At 34.7% G+C, this 23,519-nt stretch overlaps 1 long non-coding RNA gene across 1 annotated transcript; it reads left to right on the forward strand.

Moving 5' to 3' along the window:
• Positions 1-19,919: 19,919 nt before the first annotated feature.
• On the forward strand, positions 19,920-21,670 carry LOC110871345. The gene is made up of 4 exons (XR_002553666.2): positions 19,920-20,327; positions 20,412-20,490; positions 20,976-21,055; positions 21,524-21,670. It is a non-coding gene; the product is annotated as an uncharacterized LOC110871345 (long non-coding RNA).
• Positions 21,671-23,519: the final 1,849 nt, after the last annotated feature.

Raw genomic sequence — 23,519 nt, forward strand, 5'->3', positions numbered from 1 at the left:
ACCCTAAGTATGAAATATGAAGTGGAATTAGCTGATGGAACAATAGAAACAGTTTCGACTGTATTAGATGGATGTGTCCTATCCATTAGGAACCACTCTTTTCCTTTATCCTTGTTACCCTTTAAGCTAGCAGGCTTTGATGTAGTAATAGGAATGGATTGGTTATCGCGTAACCAAGCCCAAATAGTGTGCAATAAGAAGCAGGTAGTGATCAAGACCCCATCTGGTGAGCCACTCACTATTCAGGGAGATACTCAACATGGATTGCCAGAGCAAGTGGCCATGCTTAAGGCATCCGGATGCATGAGTAAGGGTTGTGTCATTTATATGGCACAAGTAACCATTGACGAGAAGAAGTCGGGGATCGAAGACATACCAGTCATTTCTGACTATCCCGAGGTTTTTCCGGAGGAACTACCTGGTTTGCCACCAGATAGGCAGGTGGAATTCAAGATTGACATCATCCCCGGAGCTGCACCAGTAGCCAGAGCACCATATAGATTAGCACCAACGGAGATGAAGGAATTAAGGACACAACTAGATGATTTACTAGCTAAAGGTTTTATTAGACCTAGTTCATCTCCATGGGGATCGCCAATTCTGTTTGTTAAAAAGAAGGATGGATCAATGCGTCTATGCATTGATTACCGTGAGCTAAACAAGGTTACTATCAAGAACATATATCCTTTTGCCTAGAATCGATGATCTATTCGACCAGCTACAGGGAGCGAGTTACTTTTCTAAGATAGATCTCAGGTCAGGCTATCATCAATTAAAAGTCAAGGAGGAGGACGTACATAAGACCGCGTTTAGGACTCGTTATGGTCATTACGAGTTCCTAGTGATGCCTTTTGGGCTCACTAACGCACCTGCCGCATTCATGGATCTCATGAATCGCGTATGCAAACCTTATCTAGATAAATTTGTCATCGTCTTCATTGACGACATCCTCATCTACTCCAAGAACCAAGCTGACCATGAGAAGCATCTTCGGTGCATTCTTAAGCTGCTCCATCAAGAGAAGCTCTATGCCAAGTTTTCAAAGTATGAATTTTGGCTTCGTGAAGTCCAGTTCCTTGGACATGTTGTGAGCGAACGTGGAATTCAAGTGGATCCCGCAAAGATAGAAGCTATTATGAACTGGTAGGAGCCAAAGACGCCTTCAGAGATTCGTAGCTTCCTAGGTTTGGCTGGATACTATAGGCGTTTTATTGAAAACTTCTCAAGGATTGCTGCACCCTTAACGTCGTTAACACGTAAGAACATTAAGTTTAATTGGGGGCCTAAGCAGCAAGAATCTTTTGATATCTTGAAGCAGGAGTTGAGTAACGCACCAGTGCTAACTCTACCTGAAGGCATTAAAGAATTTGTGGTGTATTGTGATGCATCACACACCGGAATGGGATGTGTGTTAATGCAAAAGGGCAAGGTCATAGTCTACGCCTCACGTCAATTAAAGGTGCACGAAAAGAATTACACCACCCATGACTTGGAATTGGGTGCCGTTGTATTTGCACTTAAGCTTTGGAGGCATTATCTATATGGAACGAAGTGTGTGATCTACTCTGATCACAAGAGCCTTCAACACCTGCTCAATCAGAAGGATTTGAACATGAGGCAGTGACGATGGATGGAAACCTTGAACGATTATGATTGTGAAATAAGATACCATCCAGGCAAGGCCAATGTAGTCGCAGACGCCTTGAGCAGGAAGGAAAGGGTGAAGCCGATAAGGATCAATGCCAAGAGCATTGAAATTAAGAGTAGTTTGAATGAAAGGTTGTTAGCTGCACAGAAGGAAGTTGTGATGGAAGCTAACTATCCTGTGGAGAAATTAGGAGTAACTGAAGAACAGTTGTCCTACGACAAGGACGGAATGTTGAGGTTAAATGGACGAATATGGGTTCCTGTATATGGAGGACTTCGGGATATTATCCTCAAGGAAGCCCACAGTTCCAAGTATTCCGTCCATCCTGGAGCTGATAAGATGTACCAGGATTTAAAGGCAAATTATTGGTGGATAGGCTTGAAAAAGTCTATAGCTGCTTATGTAGCTAAATGCTTGACGTGTGCTAAAGTCAAAGCTGAACATCAGAAGCCGTCAGGTTTGCTGCAACAGCCTGAAATTCCCACTTGGAAATGGGAAATGGTAACGATGGACTTTATCACCAAATTGCCTAAGACGCCGAAGGGAAATGATACTATATGGGTCATAGTTGATAGACTGACTAAGTCAGCACACTTCCTACCCATTAAAGAAACCTTCAGCTCTGACATGCTAGCCCAACTGTACGTGGATAAGATTGTGGCCTTGCATGGCGTACCAGTATCAATTATCTCAGATCGGGATACTAGATACACATCACATTTCTGGAAGAGTTTCCAACAGTCTCTGGGCACTCAATTGAATTTCAGTACGGCTTACCATCCTCAGACGAATGGGCAGAGTGAGCGTACCGTTCAAACGTTGGAAGACATGCTGCGTACATGTGTAATTGATCTAGGAGGTAGTTGGGACAGGCATTTACCGTTGGTCGAGTTCTCCTACAATAATAGCTACCATACTAGTATTAAGGCTGTGCCTTTTGAAGCACTATATGGTAGAAAGTGCAGAACGCCCATTTGCTGGGCAGAAGTAGGAGATACGCAATTATCAGGTCCTGACTTAGTCTTCGAGACAACGGACAAGATTGTCCAAATTCGCGACCGCCTGAAAGCTGCTCGAGATAGGCAAAAGAGCTATGCGGATGATAGGCGAAAACCTCTCAAGTTTGAGGTTGGCGATAAAGTTTTACTCAAAGTGTCACTTTGGAAAGGGGTGATGCGATTTGGTAAGAAAGGTAAGTTAAGCCCAAGGTATATAGGACCATTCGAGATCATCGAATGTGTAGGATCAGTGGCTTACAAGTTAAACTTACCTGAGGAGCTCGATGGTATTCATAATGTATTTCACGTCTGCAATCTGAAGAAATGTCTAGCTGATGAGTCACTAGTCATACCACACACAGATGTGCATATAGACGAGAGCTTAAAATTTGTGGAAAAACTGGTGTCGATTGAAGATCGACAGGTAAAGAAGCTTCGGAGAAAGCTTGTGCCTATTGTCAAGGTGAAGTGGGACGCCCACAGAGGTCCTGAATACACGTGGGAGCTAGAATCCACAATGAAAGAGAAATACCCTCATCTTTTTCCCTAAAATCTCGAGGACGAGATTTCTTTTAAGGGGGTGAGGATGTAACACCTTGAAAATTCCTGTCCAACGAAATAAAGACACGTGTCATGTGGGACAAATGTGTCAGAAACCGGGTCAAATACAAAGATGCGTGGTAGGATTTTAAGAGGGCGTCATGTTATTAAAACACCTCTGAACGACCCAAGGGCGACATGTTATTAAAGCACCTCTGAGCGACCCGAATTTATAAATCCCAAGATCCATAAACTATTTGATAAACATCTTATATATTTTACCGGCTAATTCTAAATAAATAAAATTCCATCCTTTATATGGAAGTTGGACTATTAATAAGTGTTACTACAATAAATTCTGATTTTAAATCCTAATCTAATGAAAATTGGGAATTGATGAGAAATTCAAGCTTTCCTCGTAACTTCTGTCACTTTGCAAGTCCCACAAGAATCCAATTTGAAAAGGGGACATGTAAGAACCATGCAAGTATGCAATGGCTGAACAGATGGTCCCACAACTGAAAAAGACGGCTTGGATTCGGGTTTGTTGATTGCATGGTCAAGACTTGGAAAGTTTACAAGTTTTTGTCCTCTGACCACCGGTTACGGACCGCAAGGCCCTAGGCTTACGGTCCGTAAGGAGGGTACCTGGGCGTGTTCAGCAAAGGTCGGTTACGGACCGCAACAATCTGAGCATACGGTCCGCAAAGGCTGCATACGGACCGCAAGAATTTATGCTTACGGTCCGTAAGCTTGTCGCTGGCAGCAGAAATTGGACAGCTGCCTCTTCAGCCTGTTGCACCGCCTTATTGAGGTGGTTTTCGAAACAAGGGACTCTCTAGGCAGTATTTAGCCTATTAGGGACACCTGGGGTAATCTTGTAACCATCCTAGACTTCCATGTCTTGATCTTAGAGCATCTTGGTCACTATATAAGGGAGTGAAGTGTGGTGAACTTTGATCATTCAATTGTGTCACTCACTTGGAGCATTCTCTGGAGCTCTCTGGACTTCAAGCCATCTTCCTAGTGGTCTCTAATCTCAATTAGGACTCTTGTAAGTGTCCTTAACCCTTCCTAATTCGTTTAGCCTAAGCCAAAAGTCAAACCGTCGTAATTAAGGTCTGACTTCGTGATTAATTAAAATGTGCTCTGTCAAATCACGAATTAAAAACACCTTTAAGTAGGTAATTATGTGGGTGATAAACCCTTAAAAGGGTATTTCCAGATTCCCACTCTAAACATGTCAATTGTCGAGTCAAAGCTTATTATAAAAAGTCAACAGAATGCTTATTTGCGGATTAATGCATAATTAGTAATGTAGGGTGCATGCAACCTATTTGATCATTAATATAACTTGGTAAATAATGTAAGAACATGTTCCAACATGTTCAACTCGACAATTTTCAGTTTAGGCTCGGTTTGGAACCGAAAGTCGCAAAGTTTGACTTTTGCTTTGACTTTCAGTTCTGACCCGTTTAAGCCAAGATTAGGACTGCCTTAGAGCTTCTTTTGGACCTATTTACATGTTAGTATAACTCTCTGAGATTATACAACTTGGTTCCTTAGATATCCTATTCACATGCATGTTTCCGTTAATCGCTTATATGTTGACCATTATGCCCATTTGACCATATAACGTGATTTTTGAGAATGTAAAAGGGTAGGCACCTTAGCTACTGATTTATAAACTTGCACCCAAAAATTGAAGTCAGTTTGAGGTCTAGATTAAGAGTTATGCTCAATAGCGTAATTAAGAGCTTCTTTACTAATTAAATAGCGTAAATTACGTATAGCCTATCAAAACCCAAATTTTTATACAAAACTTTTTTCCCACTGTTATAAAATAATATTTTGGGATTTTTGGAGATTTTTATTTATTTTTAGGCTGAGCATAACTTAGTGTTCTATGATTAAGTCGGTTTATGCCGGTTTTGCCCTTTTTAGCCATAAAATGAGTTTTACAAAACCTTTTGACCTCAAACCAATTTCTACTGATTTTTTATGATAAATAAATTATTTTGAGCCATCTGGAATATTAAAAAATATCAGCTTTTTACAGAAAACCCGGAAATGGCTCCAAATCGCCTTTTTAGGCATTTTTAACACATAAGTGTGCTCTAGAACCTTATTAAGCTTAAGGGTTTGAACCTACTGATGTAATCAGTGAATTTTTATATTTTAAACAGTAGGCAAATGTTTTGAACTCAGAATTCCAGAATTGACCTTTTAGGCACATGTGAAATTACCAAAATGCCCCTACGGTGCATAGTAAGGTTAAAGATAATAAATTTCACATAAATTAATACCCTACTGTTATAACTTAGTAAATTAAGTATATTTACTAATTTAATCAGACATGTAACTCAGGTTATCATTTTAACCCTTTTACACCTTATAAAATGACCAAAACGCCCTTATGAGGCATAGTTTTGGTTTAAAATCATTTGGGGCATAATGTAAGGTATTATTCTGATATCACAACATATTTTAAGCATATTGACTTCAGAAACTTGTATTCGACTCTTATGGTTACTCGTTACGCATTATACGCGTTCGGATCGGCTTATGTGACTAGTTTGGCCATTTTAGCCGAAACGGGTCAAACCATATCTTTTTGGTCTTAAAATCCAGAATGTGATTATGTTACCCATATAAAACAAGTGTGCAAGCTTGTTGGGACAAAACCACATTCTAAAACGGTCTTCGCCTTATTGTGCGTTTAAACCGTAATCTTTATATAAAACTAACCGGTCTAAGCTTAAGACCCGTTAGGATTCTAATAGGTTATTAAAACCTTAATTTCCAGATCTAGGAGCCCAGTAAAGCTACGTGCACTCGTTATATTTGGTTTATACTTTGCTCAGGTAAGTATGTTTAACTTATTTTCCTTATACGGGCTTGGGGTACGGTATATAAAATACCGCTTGGTCGGGGAATTGACCTTAACCGGTCTTGGTTATGTGCAGTCAAATTAACCCGTTTGAAAATGCTGTTTTGTTTGTTTAACGCCTTTGGGGGCTTAATGACCATGTCCTGGATATCCTTGGCATCATTCAAAGAATGGCCACGACCTTAGCACTTGGGTGTAGGCGTACACCTGTAGTGTTGTATAACATGTATAATCGTCGGTACGAGAGAAGTCTCGCGGCGGAATTATATTAAGTGGTGTGTCTATTAATCTTTAACCCGGCATGACCCGGGCTACTGAACGCAGAACGAACATGTAATTCTTTTACAAGATTATTAAGCAAATAATTATCCCAAGTTATAAAAAGTTTTATGCCACGTGCATTTAAATCAATTTTTAAACATTTTTAAAATGAGTCAGTTAAATTGTATTTACCAGTGTAAACTGACGTATTTTCCAAAAAGACTAAGTGCAGGTACTACGCGTAATAGGCTGGTCACTCCTTAAGCATCCATAGAGGTCTCGCAAGCTTAGGATGCATGAAGTCTGTTGAAATGAAGTTTCCTTTTTATTGGATTCTGCATGTGGATTCTATTTCGACATTTGTGATACTCGAATATTACAATAATTTAAGTTGAAATAAATCTATCTTTGCTTCCGCTGTGCATTATAATTTGTGTTGTTTGACTATGACGATATCAACTACGTCACGTTAATCCCCCACGGGGCCCACCGGTGACACGTGGAAATTAGGGGTGTGACAAACATCAATTTCAAACTCATAATATAAGTCAAATTGGTTTTAAAACCATTTTTAGCCGATAAGGGCAATATTGGTATTTTTAGGCATATTGTGTGGACTTTTGCATAAAATCTATCAACTGATATGATCAAATGCTATAACCTCAGAGGGTTATACTATACAATATTATGATCATATAACAACCTTAATTCAGGTTCTAAACTTGATCAAACGGGTCAAAATCCGAAGTCAAAACAAAAGTCAAAGTGTTTGACTTTCGATTGCGAAACGAGCTCTAAACAGGAAATGACAATTTGGACATGATCAAACATGTCCCAATATGTTATACAAGCTGTTATAATGTCAAATATTAAGGGTTTCGATACTTAGAAATTCATTTAGCATAATTCACAAAATCTGCGTTTTTGACTTTAATTTAATAAAACTTTGACCCGTCATTTCACTACCTTAACGTGATCTTCAGAGGGTGCCATCACAAGGGATTAACACCTCCATTATTACGATCATATAGCCAAATTCGATTCGAACATTTCTTTGACCGAAATAGTCATAACCGAAAGTCAAAGAAAAAGTCAATATGCTTGACTTTCGGCTAATAACTAGCCTACGAATGGAAAAAAGACTGAGATAGAACACTTACAAGTGTTCAAGGGAGTGTTATAACTCAAGAGAGGAGGTCTCTATAGATCAGAAGCTGCTCCAAATAGAGAAGAGAGTGAAAAGTGAAGGTGCACGTTTGAATGGGCACTCTGGTCTCCTATTTATAGCAACTTTGGAACTCCCAAATGATGCCAAGTGTGATCAGAGGTGTTAAGGAAGAGATTAGTGTCATCACACATGTCCAAAGCAGGAGGAAAGGTGGCAAAATCGCGACATGGGTGGCATGAGCAGCAGCTGTAGCTACCAGCTACAACTTGTCTGTCAGCGAAGGTTTTACGGACCATAAGGCATATGGCTTGCACTCCGTAAGGACCTCTGGCGCACCCACTGTTTTCAATTGCCTTACGAACCTGCCTTACGTCCGTAAGGGACCGTTAGAAGCTTAAATTTAGGCCATGTGTCCATCTTTGACCCATCAACTTGTTTCATCTTCCATTTTTATGAATTTAGTCCCTCTCGTCGAACATATTGGGAATATTTGAGAGTTATAGGACACGTGCTGCCATATTATACGCCATAAATTTCCGAGGTGTCATATTTTGTGAGTATGTCATTGAACTATATAGAAAAATATTGGAGAAAACCTACGTTCAGTGACATACAACAAATTTTGGAGTTGCATGACGAAAGACATGGTTTCCTCAGGATGCTTGGTAGTTTAGATTGTATGAAATGGGAGTGCAAACTTTGCTCAACTGCATGGCAAGGCCAATACACGAGTGGATATCATAGAGAACTGACTATGATGCTTGAAGCGGTTGCATCATAAGATCTTTGGATTTGCCATGCATTTTTTGGTGTGCTCGGTTCGCATAACGATATAAATATTCTTAATCAATCGCCCATTTTCAATGATCTTATAAACGATGTTGGGCCAGAAGGATCTTTTTTTTTTGTAAACGGGGTCGAATACAAGTACGGGTGTTGTCTAATGGATGAAATTTACCCTGTCGTAAAATCATTTTTACGGGATACAACATTAGATGAAAAGAGAACAAAGTTTAACATAGCTCAAATGGCGGCACGCAAAGAAATTGAATGAGCTTTTGGTGTTATACATAAAAGATGGCGCATTTTGAGCATGCCATGTCGATTGTGGGAAAAAGAAAAAAATAAGAGATGTGATGTACACGTGCGTTATTTTACACAACATAATTTTAGAGAATGAAGGATGTGCAATTTGTGAATACTATGGGGAGATGAGACAATCAAATAACGAAGACATTAGTGATAATACGAGAACATTAAACAAATTTGAAATCGAGACTAGACAGACGCATCACAACCTTCGAGCGAATTTGTTTGAACATATTTGGACGGTTCTGAGATACAACCCTGATGACGATAACAATAATTAAAAGTATGTGATGTAGTAGTTTTATTTGATGTAATTTTTTATTTAATTTGATGTATTTTTTAGTATAATTGTCATTGTCTTTTTTTATAAATTTAATTCATTTAGTAAAAAATATAAAAAAAACTAATGTTATGTGTCAATTCACGCCTCAAACCCAAGGCCCTCCACTCTGCTACCTTTTGAGGCTTAAGCTAGAGAGTCCACACTGCCTACGTGGCAGACACGTATCAACTGATGTACCCAATCCAAACCCCTCCACTTCGATATTCTTACGTCAAAACAAGTTTCACTTTTTAGTGTACATTAGTAATAGTAATGTAGTTTAAGCAAAAGGGGCTTTGATTAATTAGTTTCTCCTTACTGGCTCTCTAAATATTAATCAAATAGTCATTAATTAGTTCACATAACTTTGCAGGATGATAGGGGCCGGGGGGCATCCGAGCCCCTGAAATTTTCACGCAGTAGTGTTACGTATGTACTTTTCGTATAGAATTTTCTAGGTATATGCGTTTTCGCCCCCCCCCCCCCCCGATTTAAAAAAAATTATGTATATACGTTTTCGACCCCCGGGTTTAAAAAAATATGTATATACGTTTTCGGCCCTCCGGTTTTATAAAAAAATATTTATATAGCCCAAATCAGACTATTCAGTTTCAGCCCAAATAATATTGTTATGTTTATTATAGCCCAAAATTAAAAGCCCAATCAATGACTCAAATACCCTTTCTATAAAAAAAACCCAATATCTGTTGATTGGATTACCAGGTCGCTGAACAGAAGAAGAAGAAGAAGAAGAAGAAGAAGAAGAAGAAGAAGAAGAAGAAGAAGAAGAAGAAGAAGAAGAAGAAGAAGAAGAAGAAGAAGAAGAAGAAGAAGAAGAAGAAGAAGAAGAAGAAGAAGAAGAAGAAGAAGAAGAAGAAGAAGAAGAAGAAGAAAAGAAGAAGAAGAAGAAGAAGAAGAAGAAGAAGAAGAAGAAGAAGAAGAAGAAGAAGAAGAAGAAGAAGAAGAAGAAGAAGAAGAAGAAGAAGAAGAAGAAGAAGAAGAAGAAGAAGAAGAAGAAGAAGAAGAAGAAGAAGAAGAAGAAGAAGAAGAAGAAGAAGAAGAAGAAGAAGAAGAAGAAGAAGAAGAAGAAGAAGAAGAAGAAGAAGAAGAAGAAGAAGAAGAAGAAGAAGAAGAAGAAGAAGAAGAAGAAGAAGAAGAAGAAGAAGAAGAAGAAGAAGAAGAAGAAGAAGAAGAAGAAGAAGAAGAAGAAGAAGAAGAAGAAGAAGAAGAAGAAGAAGAAGAAGAAGAAGAAGAAGAAGAAGAAGAAGAAGAAGAAGAAGAAGAAGAAGAAGAAGAAGAAGAAGAAGAAGAAGAAAAGGAACGGCTGAACAGAAAGAAAACCAAAATCGTTGGGCAGCGGGCTAGCTGGTGTTGTTCGATCTTCGCTGAATAGAAAGCAACGGCTGGAATCGATTTAGTGCTTCTTCAATCTTCAAGGTATGTGTTTTATCTTTAGGTTTAATTTATTTAGAACTTCAATTTATGTGATTTGTTGAAATTAGGGGTGAAATTGTTCATTTGTTTGTTAAACAATGTTTATGTTTTAATGTTTGAGATCGTTTTTTATTTGATATTAATGTTTGACCCAACCCGAATCGAATCACCGATATCCGACCTGAACATACATCTCGAAACTACGTGATAGAAATTTTTTTTAGGTCCGTTACCTTCCGCCCCCCCCCCCCTCCCCGAACTTTTTTTTCAAGCTTCGTCACTGCTAACAATTTCATCTTTTAGTATTTAAATTTCTCCTCGTCTCATGCCGAATTTGGATATCATTCTACTCTTAATTTCAGGCTAGATTGAAACCAGGTTGCATACTCTGAATCAGGAATGTTAAATTCACTAGCCGGGCGATTAGGCATCCCGATCTCCCATAACGTTGGACCATCTTTGGGTGGATCGAACAAGCTCACCAACTTCATGTCACAACGTGATCAATGTACATCAAGTTGTGTCAAAAAGATTTGGCGGGTTACACATGAAGTCTTGATTGAGGGAGGACCTGGCACCAATGAATGCGTATACATTATATGTAACCTTCAACATTTGTTTTTACTCCAAAGCTGATAGTCCTGTCATGTCATTTGTTTTACTTCAATGTTAGTACTACTGACATGAACCCACTCAAACAGTGCACCACAGAGTCCTGACATGTGATATGTGCCTCCCCCACGTAACTCATGCACCACCCACGTCGTCTCTGTTATTTTAATTTCATGCATCTCTCTTTATTTTAATTTATGTTTTTTAATGTTAGTGGGTTAGTGTAGTAGTAGTCTAGTTAGTTAAGTCTTTCAGTTTCTTTTGTTAGCCTATAAAAGACATGTGATGATTTGGTTTAATGTTATGTGAGAAAATTACTTCGAAACCTCCTTCTTTATCTACTGTTACTAATTTCTATCTTATTTCTTGCTTATCTAACTTTGATACATATCAACATGTTACCCTTAACATAGCCATACACGTTTTTAGTGATGTAAAGAGAGTTCTTAAATTGTGACATCAACCGTAAGCAAATATATGTCCTATGCATGCTTTCGATTTCGAATTATTTTAGTTTATGTTTAAACCTTTTGGAATGATCAGGTTAGATTTATAATTTTGGTTTGGAATTCACATGGTATTTCAGTATAACAAATATTGAAGGATAGATATAAACAACTAGGCTCGCCCGATTAAGACAATATAGGGGTTGTTTGTTTACCTTTTAATGGGACTCTTAATGGTTCAGACATCTTACAGACATCTTACTGGTTCAGCACTTAATGGTTCAGATTGATTGTTTCGTGGGAAAATGTTTAAGTGTTATACTGAGTCTGAATGGTTAAGACATCTTATCTGAATTGGTCAGACATTAAATGGTTAAGTGTTATACTGAGTCTGAATGGTTAAGACCTCTTATCTGAATTGGTCAGACATTTGACTCTGAACGATTAAGCATTATACTGGCTCTTAATGATTCAGACATCTTACTTAGGGGTGTTCAGAAAAAATCATAACCAAATAAAACCGTAAACCGAACCGTAACCGTAATCGAATAATTCGAACAACAAATTCGGTTTTTGGTTTGGTTTCTAACCAAAACCGAATTGTGAATATGGTTTTTGGTTCGGCTGGATCCACATTTTTTTTTTAATTTGGTTTACTCGGTTTATTTGGATAACTGAATACACCGTTAATTAAATTAATTATTAAATAAATATAACAATGTTTAATAAACTATATACAATTTATTAGCACAAAATACTAAGTTTAATATATAAGTGTATGTAACCCCATGGATCATGGATTGAAGATTATTTATATTTTGTGTCATTAGACTTGTTGACTATTTATAGTTTATATGATCTATGTTTTGAAGTTTTAACTTTGTAGTTGTGGGTATGACTATTTTATGAATATATTTGTTTTATTTTGTTATGTGTTTTATTTATGTATTGTTAGGTTTAAATTTGTTGTTGATTTGATGTTTGGAAGTTAGAACATAAAGATAAATATAAATTAAAAAAGTATGTTGGTACAATTTGGTTTATTTGGTTTCTAACCGAAACCAAACCAAATTGAATTTGGTTTGGTTTGGTTTGGTTCGGTTTGCATATTCCTAATTTGGTTTGTTTTAGATTTGGTTTGGGGTATAAAATTTTGAAAACCGAATAAACCAAGTAAACTATAAATCGAATCGATGAACACCCATACTCTTACTACTTCAGCACTTAAAAGTTCACATATCTTACTAGTTCAGTACTTAATCATTCAGAAGTTACCAAACAACCCCATAATCTGGCCATAGTAGTTAGGCCCTCTGTTTGAGAAATCTCTCTCCACTAGTTAACAATTCTCAGCGTTCAAAAAAACATAAACAACTAAATAAATAACTAAGAAACGTTAATGCAAATATAATAACTAAATAAAGGAAAATTTATAATAGCAACAAACTAAGCGCAATAGTCATTGTGAATTATTATAATTCAATTATACACATAGTAAGGGTCCAGATAAGTGTAATCAATCCTCTTTCGTTGAATAAGTCTCAAATAATAATTCACCCCCTTAGTAACTTTCGCATATGCTAATAGGTATCCCCTGAATTATTATTATTTTAGTATATTACATGGATAATCTTTGTTTTTCAAGATGATATCAGGGTTTAAAAACTAAAATTTGGTCCGTTAGTTTCAGGGATATTTTGATGTTTTAAGTTTTTAACCAGTTAAAAACTGAAATAAAGAAAAAAAAAACAATGAATTTTCACCCATTCCTTTAAAACTCTTGAACTTTCCCGAATACATTTTGGGTATATAAATCCTGATATTTGAACTTTAAAGCGTATGTCTTATTTTTAACGTCTCGATCGATTATTATACCAAAACATGATAACGTTCCTTATACTTTTCATCACATAAATTTTATGTAGACTGGAAAAAGTTGAGATTAAGTTATGTTTCATAAAAACCCTGTGTTAAAGCTTAAACATGTAGGCAAAAGATCAAATACAAATAATCTTAACAAATTAAATATACAAATTGAAAGAAAACTCAAAAAGACAATGTGACATTTTTGTAATTATCACCAACTATTAAAGTTACTATACAAATGTGAACTCAACCAAAAATAACTAAAAAACACAATTTTTTAAACATTTTTTATTAAAAAATCGCTATATTTTGTTAGCAAAAATAATAATAATAATAATAATAATAATAATAATAATATTTTTTGCTGCTACTAAAAGTAGCGATTTTTTAATAAAAAAATGTTAAAAAAAATAAAATAATTTCCTTTTTAGTTGTTAAAAGTATGATTATAATTATACAATAAATTAGTTTTAAATCTTTATTTTAATCATTGAATTTCAGTTACACTTTTAATTTTGGTAGTTTTTTAAATTGCATAATTATCTTCTCCATCTCTCTTAATTCAAAATAATGGATTATTTATAGAACTTTTGATTACATTTTTTTTTTACTTTTGGTTTAAATATTATTTTTTTTTTACAATTGCATATCCATGATTATTCTTCATGTACTTATCATGAATCTTGTGTGATAATGTACACTTGTTCTAAACATAGAGGTGATAATGTACATATGTGTACATACATGTTAAGAATATGGCTTGTTAATGTACATATATGTATATACCTATTGAGACTATTATGTACACATATGTATAATGCCAAACAATTATCTCAGATACTTGCTATACACAAATGTACCATGTTGAACAACTATATCATTAACTTCTTTTTTAGAAGTATATTATGAATGTACATATGTGCAGAGTACATATCGGACATGTACACTTAAAGAAGATGATCGGATGGAACAATATTTGTTAATGTACATATATGTACATACGTTTTTAAATTGTGAATACGTATAATACATATATGTACATTCACTTCTACAGTGTTTTTAATCATGTTCTAGATGGAACAATATATTATATAATGATTATATTAAAATGGGGTAACTTTGTAGAATAGTAACCAAGTTTTAAAAGTGTTCCAATTAGGTCACTCAAGTTTCAAAAGTATTCCAATCAGGTCACTTAACATTCATTCTTCATTAAAATTAAGGATTTTTTCATCCATTTCATAGGTAACCGTAGTGACGTGGATTTTGTTTCTTTTTTCTCTTTTATTTGATGTTAACGTCGAGTGATGATGTGGATTGTAACTTGTTTTTTTAATTTTTAATGTAATTAAATGGTTTTTATTTTTAATAAATATAATTTCAGGTAAAGGATCCTGTAAAAGTGCCCAAAGTGTGAGAAGTGTAAGAAATAATCTGGTGTTGACATGTGTCCATCAATTATATTAATGAATAAGGGTAATAATGTAATTTACTCCTAATGGTAGTTAAAGTCAATTAAATTAACTATTTTAGGAGAAATTTTAGGAAACATATTTGTTTTTACGATTTTATACATCTGATTGTTTTATCTTCATCATCATCTTTTAATCGCAACATCTTTTAATCATATATTGTTCATATCTTCTTTTCATCATCTTTAAATTGCAATACAATGTTTTTTGGATTCCAGATAAAACACCGTGACTTGAATCATAGTCAATGTCTCCAGATGTTTAAAACACCACGCCATGAACAATGTCTCTAGATGTTTTAAAATACCATGCCATGAACAATGTCTCCAGATAAAACACCATGACTTGAATCATAGTCATGGTGTTTTAAAATATGGGAATGTTTTGTATTGATTGTCCAGATGTTAATACACCATGGATGTAATCACAATACAATGTTTTTTGGATTCCAGATAAAACACCATGACTTGAATCATAGTCAATGTCTCCAGATGTTTAAAACACCACGCCATGAACAATGTCTCCAGATGTTTTAAAACACCACGCCATGAACAATGTCTCCAGATAAAACACCATGACTTGAATCATAGTCATGGTGTTTTAAAATCTCGGAATGTTTTGTATTGATTGTCCAGATGTTAATACACCATGGATGTAATCACAATACAATGTTTTTTGGAATCCAGATAAAACACCATGACTTGAATCATAGTCAATGTCTCCAGATGTTTAAAACACCACGCCATGAACAATGTCTCCAGATGTTTTAAAACACCACACCATGAACAATGTCTCCAGATAAAACACCATGACTTGAATCATAGTCATGGTGTTTTAAAATCTGGGAATGTTTTGTATTGATTGTCCAGATGTTAAAAAACCATGGATGTAATCACAAAACAATGTTTTCTGGATTCCAGATAAAACACCATGACTTGAATCATAGTCAATTTATCTAGATGTTTTAAAACACCACACCATGAATCTGATTACAGTTCTTGTAAACATAAAACACCACGCCTTGAATCTTATATAAAACAAAGAGGCTTCCGATTTAGATCTTGGTCATTAATTCTGATATTTAAGGAAAAAAGAGTGAATGTAGGTGTTTTTGGTTGTGTAGGATACGGTTACCATATTTGAAACATTGAAAAAGACACTATTGCCCTTCAATTTTACATAAGGTCCCTCTAATTAAAACACAATTTACATTTTATATCCTATTGATCTCAACCATTAGATCAAATATCCAATGGTTTAAAACACTTCTTACCCTTCTCACATTTTAAACACTTTTTACCATATCCCTACCCTATAATTTCATATATTAAAATAATTGGACCCCAACATCTTGTGCTCCATTTTTTTCTCGACACTTGGAAAAAAGACATGGCTCGATTTGAATGTTAAGTTATCTAATTGAAACAAAAACAACACCAGTGACCTAACTAGCACACTTTTAAAACTTGGTTACTATTCTGTGAAATTTTCCCTTAAAATTAGTTAATTGGTGAGAGAAAAAAATGAGAGAGAATGTAGTTAATTATTTAATTGGAGAGAGAAGTAGTTAACAATTTACCTTTATGCCCTTTTTATTTATTTTTTACATATAAATAATTACAAAACTGACATTATTAAAATTTACAAGATCTAAACATTGGCTCAGATTAGTTCATACAATTCACTCTCAACCTAATGTTCACTCTAGAACCTACCCTATATATATAAGGGAGGTTCATTTGAAAAGAAAATTTAACTGAGAAGAAAAAGAACAAATGATACAATTGTAAAATATTAAGTAGTTTTTCTTTCATCTCATTTATTACTATCTTTAAGTAATTAATTACTAACAAAAACTATCATTCTCTATACTAATTTTTTTGCCTACACACATAAAAAGTTATACTATATTTTTCAAAATTTATCCTACACATATTAAATTTTTTCCTACACAACTTGTAATTTATCCTAAACACCTAGTAATTTGTCGTACACTCTAAATTATTATTATTATTTTTGAAATAATATACATATTGAGAAAATAAGTTACAAATTTAATGTAATTAGCTATTAAAGAGGAAAACTAGAAATTAATGATCTATGTACGATTACGAATATAACCTTACATTAAAACTAAATGCAAATATTAAATAAAGTAAGAGTTTTTTCCCAAACTAGTGTAGATACAAAAAGTATTTACCTATTTGGATATTTTGAAAAATATTTACCTATTTGGGTACTTTTCCACATCTCTTAAATTTTTTACCTAATTTATACATTTCTTTTTATTTTTCTACCCAAAGTAAAATTAGATTACTCACAGAATTAGATTCAGCACAAATATGAGTAATTATTTTTTGTAAAAAAAATAAAAAATTATGCAAATATTCAAAAAAAATCTGCAAAAATTCTAAAAAAAATCTGCGAAAAATCCACAAAAAATCTGCAAAAATATATTAAAAAATTCTACAATAATTCTGCAAAGTTAAAAAAAATCTGCAAAAAATATTATAAAAATAACCATATAATCTATTGGGTAATAGTTGGTGAATTTGATGGTCCACATTGTGTAGTTCGTTTGGGGTTAATATCTATAAAAAAAAACCAAACAACTTATACGTACAGAATATTGGAGAAATAATCACTATTAATAAAATTGAAATAATTAAAATACTTAGGAACTTTTCTCAAAACTCAAATTTCAAGAAATTCGAAATTTGTAACTTTATTTTATAAATTTCTTGAGTTTAAATAAACTTGTTTGAAATATTAAACTTTTCACCAGATTACTATCACTTAATCGATATAACTTAGGGGAGTAAATTTGTGAATTTATTGTTTTTTTTATGAGCTTAGTTTAAACGAGGCCTAGACAATTTCAGGTTATAAAAAGAAAATAAAACGGAAAAAAATGGAGTTTTTTTTCCCAAACTAGTATAGATTATATGGGTTTTTTATAATATTTTTTGCAGATTTTTTTTAACTTTGAAGAATTATTGTAGAATTTTTTAATATATTTTTGCAGATTTTTTTTGCAGAATTTTTCAGATTTTTTTTGAATATTTGCAGAATTTTTTATTTTTTTACAAAAAATAATTACTCATATTTTTGCTGATTCTAATTCTGTGAGTAATCTAATTTAACTTTGGGTAGAAAAAATAAAAAGAAATGTATAAATTAGGTAAAAAATTAAAGGGATATAGAAAAGTACCCAAATAGGTAAATACTTTTCAAAGTAACCAAATAGGTAAATATTTTTTGTATCTACACTAGTTTGGGAAAAAACTCAATAAAGTAAAATAAAGCATTCTTATTGGTTGAAACTTATTCTTTTTTCTTCTTACTGTTAGGATCGGAGGCTCTCATAATTGTGCTTGTTTGCATAATTTAAACATTAAGTGCAACGGAAATAAACACAAACTTCATAAGCACAATTCAGGAAGAAGATAGTTTTGATAAACACATGCTTTTCATAGAGTTTAATGATTACAATACAAAGCAAAAGATTTACAGAGCATGCTTACAAACTAAACTCCCCTTCAGCCTGATGCTCCAAGGTTGATTGCACAAGATGAAAGGATTAGACTAGAGGAGAAGAACCCACTCAGTCAATCAAATGTAACAGTACAGGGTTCTGTTACATTTATAGGCAAACCAAACCACTGAAGCATCTCAGCTGACGTCACCATTAAAGCGACATCTAACAAACTAACAAACTCTATCTACTGTTCTATAACAACTGACCATACAGACATTGATTACTTTCTAAACACTGATATATAAACACTAATTCTTCATTCCACTGTTGTAGTCAACCACTGATGTTGAGCATCAGTGCTTTCTTTAAAGGGTGGTCAGTCCTTGAACAAGCAATACTTTAGTTCTTCATCAGTCTTGGAATCCATCAGTAGATTGAGCTTCAGTCTTTAATCTTCATCAGTACTTTAGTAGCAGTTGTTCTATTGAGCAGTGTTTTGAACTCTATCAGATGCTAGATAACCACTGTCAAGGGGAGAGCTTAATGCATACAGCTGCTTATGATTAATCCTCTATGGTGAACCGGTTTTGGCTTTCATTATCTGTTCCTTTAGTAGGGTTCAATCCCAACAATCTCCCCCTGGAACAGATAATGCCAAAACCCTTCATTATTCTGGATTTTTATTTCTCATCAGAAGTTCCCTAACTTGTTCTTTAAATTGAAGCTCAAAATCCTGAGAACTTGTATCACCCTCATCCCTACACAGTGTAAGCTCAAGGAGATCTTGTAGATCTTCAACACCCAGGCCTAGTGCTTGATTCCTTGATATGTGCTTCACTTCTCCATTAGATCTGATCAGGGTCAATACATGGGTCTTTTGATCAGACATCCATTTTAGTACTTTTGAACCCAATGGGTTTCTTGGGAGAGGTTTATTCACAGATGAGTTGGGAAATTTTGGCCTTGTAAATATTTATGAAGCAGTATCCTGAGCTTTTGCTAGCTCAGAATTTTCAGACGTTTGTTGGAAAGCCATTTTTATGACATCATTTGCTACAGCTATATCTTCTGCAACTTCTTTGTCAATCTGCTCTTGTGTAACATCCGTCAAAAGTGAACTTTCAAGATCCGACCCATTTTAAAATTCGGATCCTAAACCTTGAACCTCGAAATTTTTCACGAAATAATTAATCGTTTAATTCGTTATAATATGGTAATTTAATTATTCATTAGTTTAATTAATTAAATTAATTAAATTTACAAATAAACGTTTTATTCTTTTTATTTTGATAAAAAAAATCTAGTTAGTTTTAATGTTAGTTTAACCAAAAGGATTATTTAGAAACATATTAGAATTATAACATACTCCACATTTTCAAGAAATACAGGAAAAATAAACAAACTTGAACAAGTAAACAACTGCTTCCTAAATAAAATAAATAAAACAAATAATAATTAACTGATAATTCTCTTTGCATGGCAACATGCCTTTCATGCTTCAGCAAATCTTAGACTATTTTATTATATAAATAACGTTTGTAAATATCCTTTATGAAAAGATATAAGCTTTTGTTACATATTTTGAAAACGAGTTTAGTAAATATCCACCAATGCAAATTTGATTCACAAACTAATATTTTATTGAAATCCTTCTCTCAAGTTTGACCGCCAAAACAGTAGGATGACAACCAACCTTTCTTTTTTTCCTACACGCCTGTAATCGCGGATTTCTCGAGATGTTGATTGATTCCGCGTTTCCTTTTTATCGATCAATCAAGAACCTAGACTCTATATGGCACACATACGATCAATCATCAACTCATTACCAAACTTAGAGATCGAGACCTCTAATATATATACACACAACCACACAACTGTTTTCGACACATCTCTATCTCTCGCACTCTCTCTCTCGTTAATATAGTCTGCCGGAGATTGAAGTCCACCGGAGTTACGAAACACCACTCACAAAAACTCAAACCTCATCTGCACACGTCACTGGAACTCCAAGGCGACGTCGGAACGACTCAAAGTTCACCAGAGAAACCCGAAGCCACTGGAGCCGCACGGGATCTACCGTAACTCGTTCCTTCTTCATCTTCGGTATACCCTCTGTTTATCCTTTTTATTTCGTTTTGTTCGGTTTCGAGTAATGGTGTTCGTGTTTAACGCAAACGATATTAACAGCGGCCGGATCCTCTTTCTTGTTCAGTTTTAAACGAAGAACACACCGGAGCTCTCGACGAACGCGACTTGACCCAATTCGGTATACGTTTCTTTTCAACCAACTCGTTTCATATATGTCGTATATACACATTTGAACTAGTAAACATGAACTCCTCGGGTTCTGTAAGCTAATGTTCTAAAACAAAAGAAAGCATAACAGTCTGTTGCAATACCGTGAAGAAGATAATATGGTGAACATGATAATCCTATTTAATCACCAAATAGATCTCAGCCTAGTGGTTCCTTCATATATCGAAATATGTCAAAAGTGTATTTTTAAAAACAACCTTTTCAATGCATACAGTTTCACAAATATGATAACTAGTGATATGGTCTTCCATAAAGATATTTGTTTATTGCTAACTCTTTTTCTTTTATAACAAAACCTTTACATTAATTACATAAATAAAATATCAATTATGAATCTTTTAGCAATAAATTTTTAATATACGAATTATTAATTTATAAACAATAAAAGGATTTCTTATTTTAACCAATAAATAATAACGAGTTTGTGATATCTAGGATAAACGCTCTCGTTCATTCTCTTGGATTCTATCCAATCTTGCTCGTACGTTCTTACAAGAAAGCGCAACGCAATCAATGTGAGTATACATGACCCATTTTCGTTTTACACTTTTTGGGTGCAATATGTATTCCTTACCAAACTACACAAACACGTTAAACATTTTATGCACACTCTATCCTTACTCTATGTGATACATTTTAATCATGTTAGACATGTTATGCTATTGTAAACACTCATGACTATGTGTTCATTAACTTCGTACAAGCCTCCCCTAACAATGGTAGCGCTATAGGTTGAGAAACGCCCCTCCCGTTATATTAACGGGTATTGTTAGGTTAAACTATGTTAAAAACCACCCTTTTGGGTTGGACACGTTAATTGCGTTAAACTTTGGTTTGGACACATAGAGTAACATCGTTTCGAGTATACTGTTGTATTTCACATTTGGATATGAGCAACATTTTAAACACGTACTATGCTATGTATAAAAACTTGTATACTCGCCAAAATGCTTTTGTTGACTTTATTTTAATACATATTGCAGGTTGATTGATCAAGATACAAGAAAACAAGCTAGGACGGCTTTAGAAACCCATTCTAGAAATAAACTATTGTTTGAATTTATGTTTGAATGTTTGAAACTTTGTATTGTCCTTTGGAATTTAATAAAATGATTTAATTCATATTGTCACATTAGTGTTATGTTGTTTTGAGCAATTTGTTCGTCTCATCCCGATGTTTCCGCCATCGGTTGGGGTGTGACATCTTATCTCTTTTGTTGATCTAGCTCAATGTATGATATTTCTGCTGATGTGTTTGGTGATGATGGTTTGTTTAAAACCTTTTTGGCAAGGTCTTGAAGCTTTGTTGATCTGTCTTTATCTAAAGCCATTTTCTTGATGGCTTCTTCAAAGTATTCAGCTTCCTTTTCCTTTTCTTCTGCAACAGTCAGCGGTTTCCTCTTTTCTTGGTTTATCACAATGATAGAGGTATCTGCTGATGTGAACAGTGGTTTAGGATCAATGACCTGTTTTGGCTCTTTGTGTTCAGGCTTCTTTGGTAAATTAGGATCTGTCACTTTTCTTCTTTTCAGCCTTTCATAAGCCTCATCTGTATACTGCTTTGTCCATTTTGCTATGGCTTTAGCAGTATCCACATTTGCATCCACTAATTCCTGTTTCTTTTTCTTGTATTCCGAAGTGAGTTCATCAATGGCCTGTTTGTATTTGCTCCAGTTTGGAGCTGTTCTTTTCTTACTAGGATCATCTTTGATTCTCTTGATCCTGCTTACCTCATGCTTTAGTGCAATGAGTGGCCATTCACTGAATTGTTCTTCTTTGGCTGGATAAATTTTTTCTTTCATGATGAATTCAAGAAACTCCTTTCTCATTACCTTTTGTAGGGCAGCATCAGGTGGCATATTTGACATGTCTTTGCTCAGGTCTTTTGCATAATCTTCCATTTGTTTGACCTTTGTGAGTAAGAACTCCATTCTTTCAGAAATGGCTTTATCACCTTGATATTTGCATTCAATTCTGGCTCTTATATCTGCTTGCCTGGCTTTGAGTTTTAGATACTCACTCATGTTTAATGGATTCCTGAAGCCAATGAGAGAAGGAAATCTTCTTTCCCAGGGATCATCTATTATATAGAATTGTTTCATTTCATCCTTTACAGCCTCCAATTCCAGTGGATATTTCTCAGCAACAGATTCAATTCTAGTGGAGGATATTTGAGTGGGTGGTTGTGGATTGATGACATTGTAAGGTGTAGAGGATAAAGGAATAGGTGCTGGTATATCATCAGCATTCTTCTAAAATTTCCTTTTCCTTGTGTAAAGCTTTTTGGGTGAAGGGGATTTTGGTTGTGATGTAGAAATGTTGAGAGCAGTGGTGGATGGTTGACTAACAACTGTTGGAACAACTGGTGTTTCAACCTCTGTTGTCATTACAACTACTGATGTGTCAGTAGGTGTCTTCTGCTTTTGAGCAGGTTTTGAAATGGTAATGATTTGAGTGGTGGAAAGTGTCTGACTAACAGGTGTTGAAACAACTGATGTTTCAACCACTGTTGTCATTACAACAGATGTTGTAACATCTGTTGTCTTCTGCTTTATGGCAGGAGGTAATGGTGGTGAGTTTTGTTTTGGTGGTGGTGATGTGATTATAGATGATGATGGTGGTAGGGCAGTGGTTGTGGTGGTGTGTGGTGAAGTGGTGTGTGTCGATATGGCAGCTTTAGTCTGGCTATCTTTTTCTGGTTCAATATAAACACCATCCTTAATTCCCTTCTTTTCCACTTGATTTTCTCCCCCTTTTTGGCATTATCTGGAAAGGGGTTATTCATGAAGAGGACAATGGGAGGAACTTTTCCAGTGGTGCTTTGTATACGAGCCTTGATAGCTTTGATGTCTACTTGAGTATCTTTAAATCTTGACTCCACCATGTTTGTCAGCATTTGTACATGTATTGCATGCTGCTGATCAGCCATTTGTTTTTGTTTTTCAAGAAGGGGTTGAAATACATTCCATAGCTCATTTG

Source organism: Helianthus annuus, chromosome 8 (assembly GCF_002127325.2).
Source record: "Helianthus annuus cultivar XRQ/B chromosome 8, HanXRQr2.0-SUNRISE, whole genome shotgun sequence".
Lineage (NCBI taxonomy): Eukaryota > Viridiplantae > Streptophyta > Magnoliopsida > Asterales > Asteraceae > Helianthus > Helianthus annuus.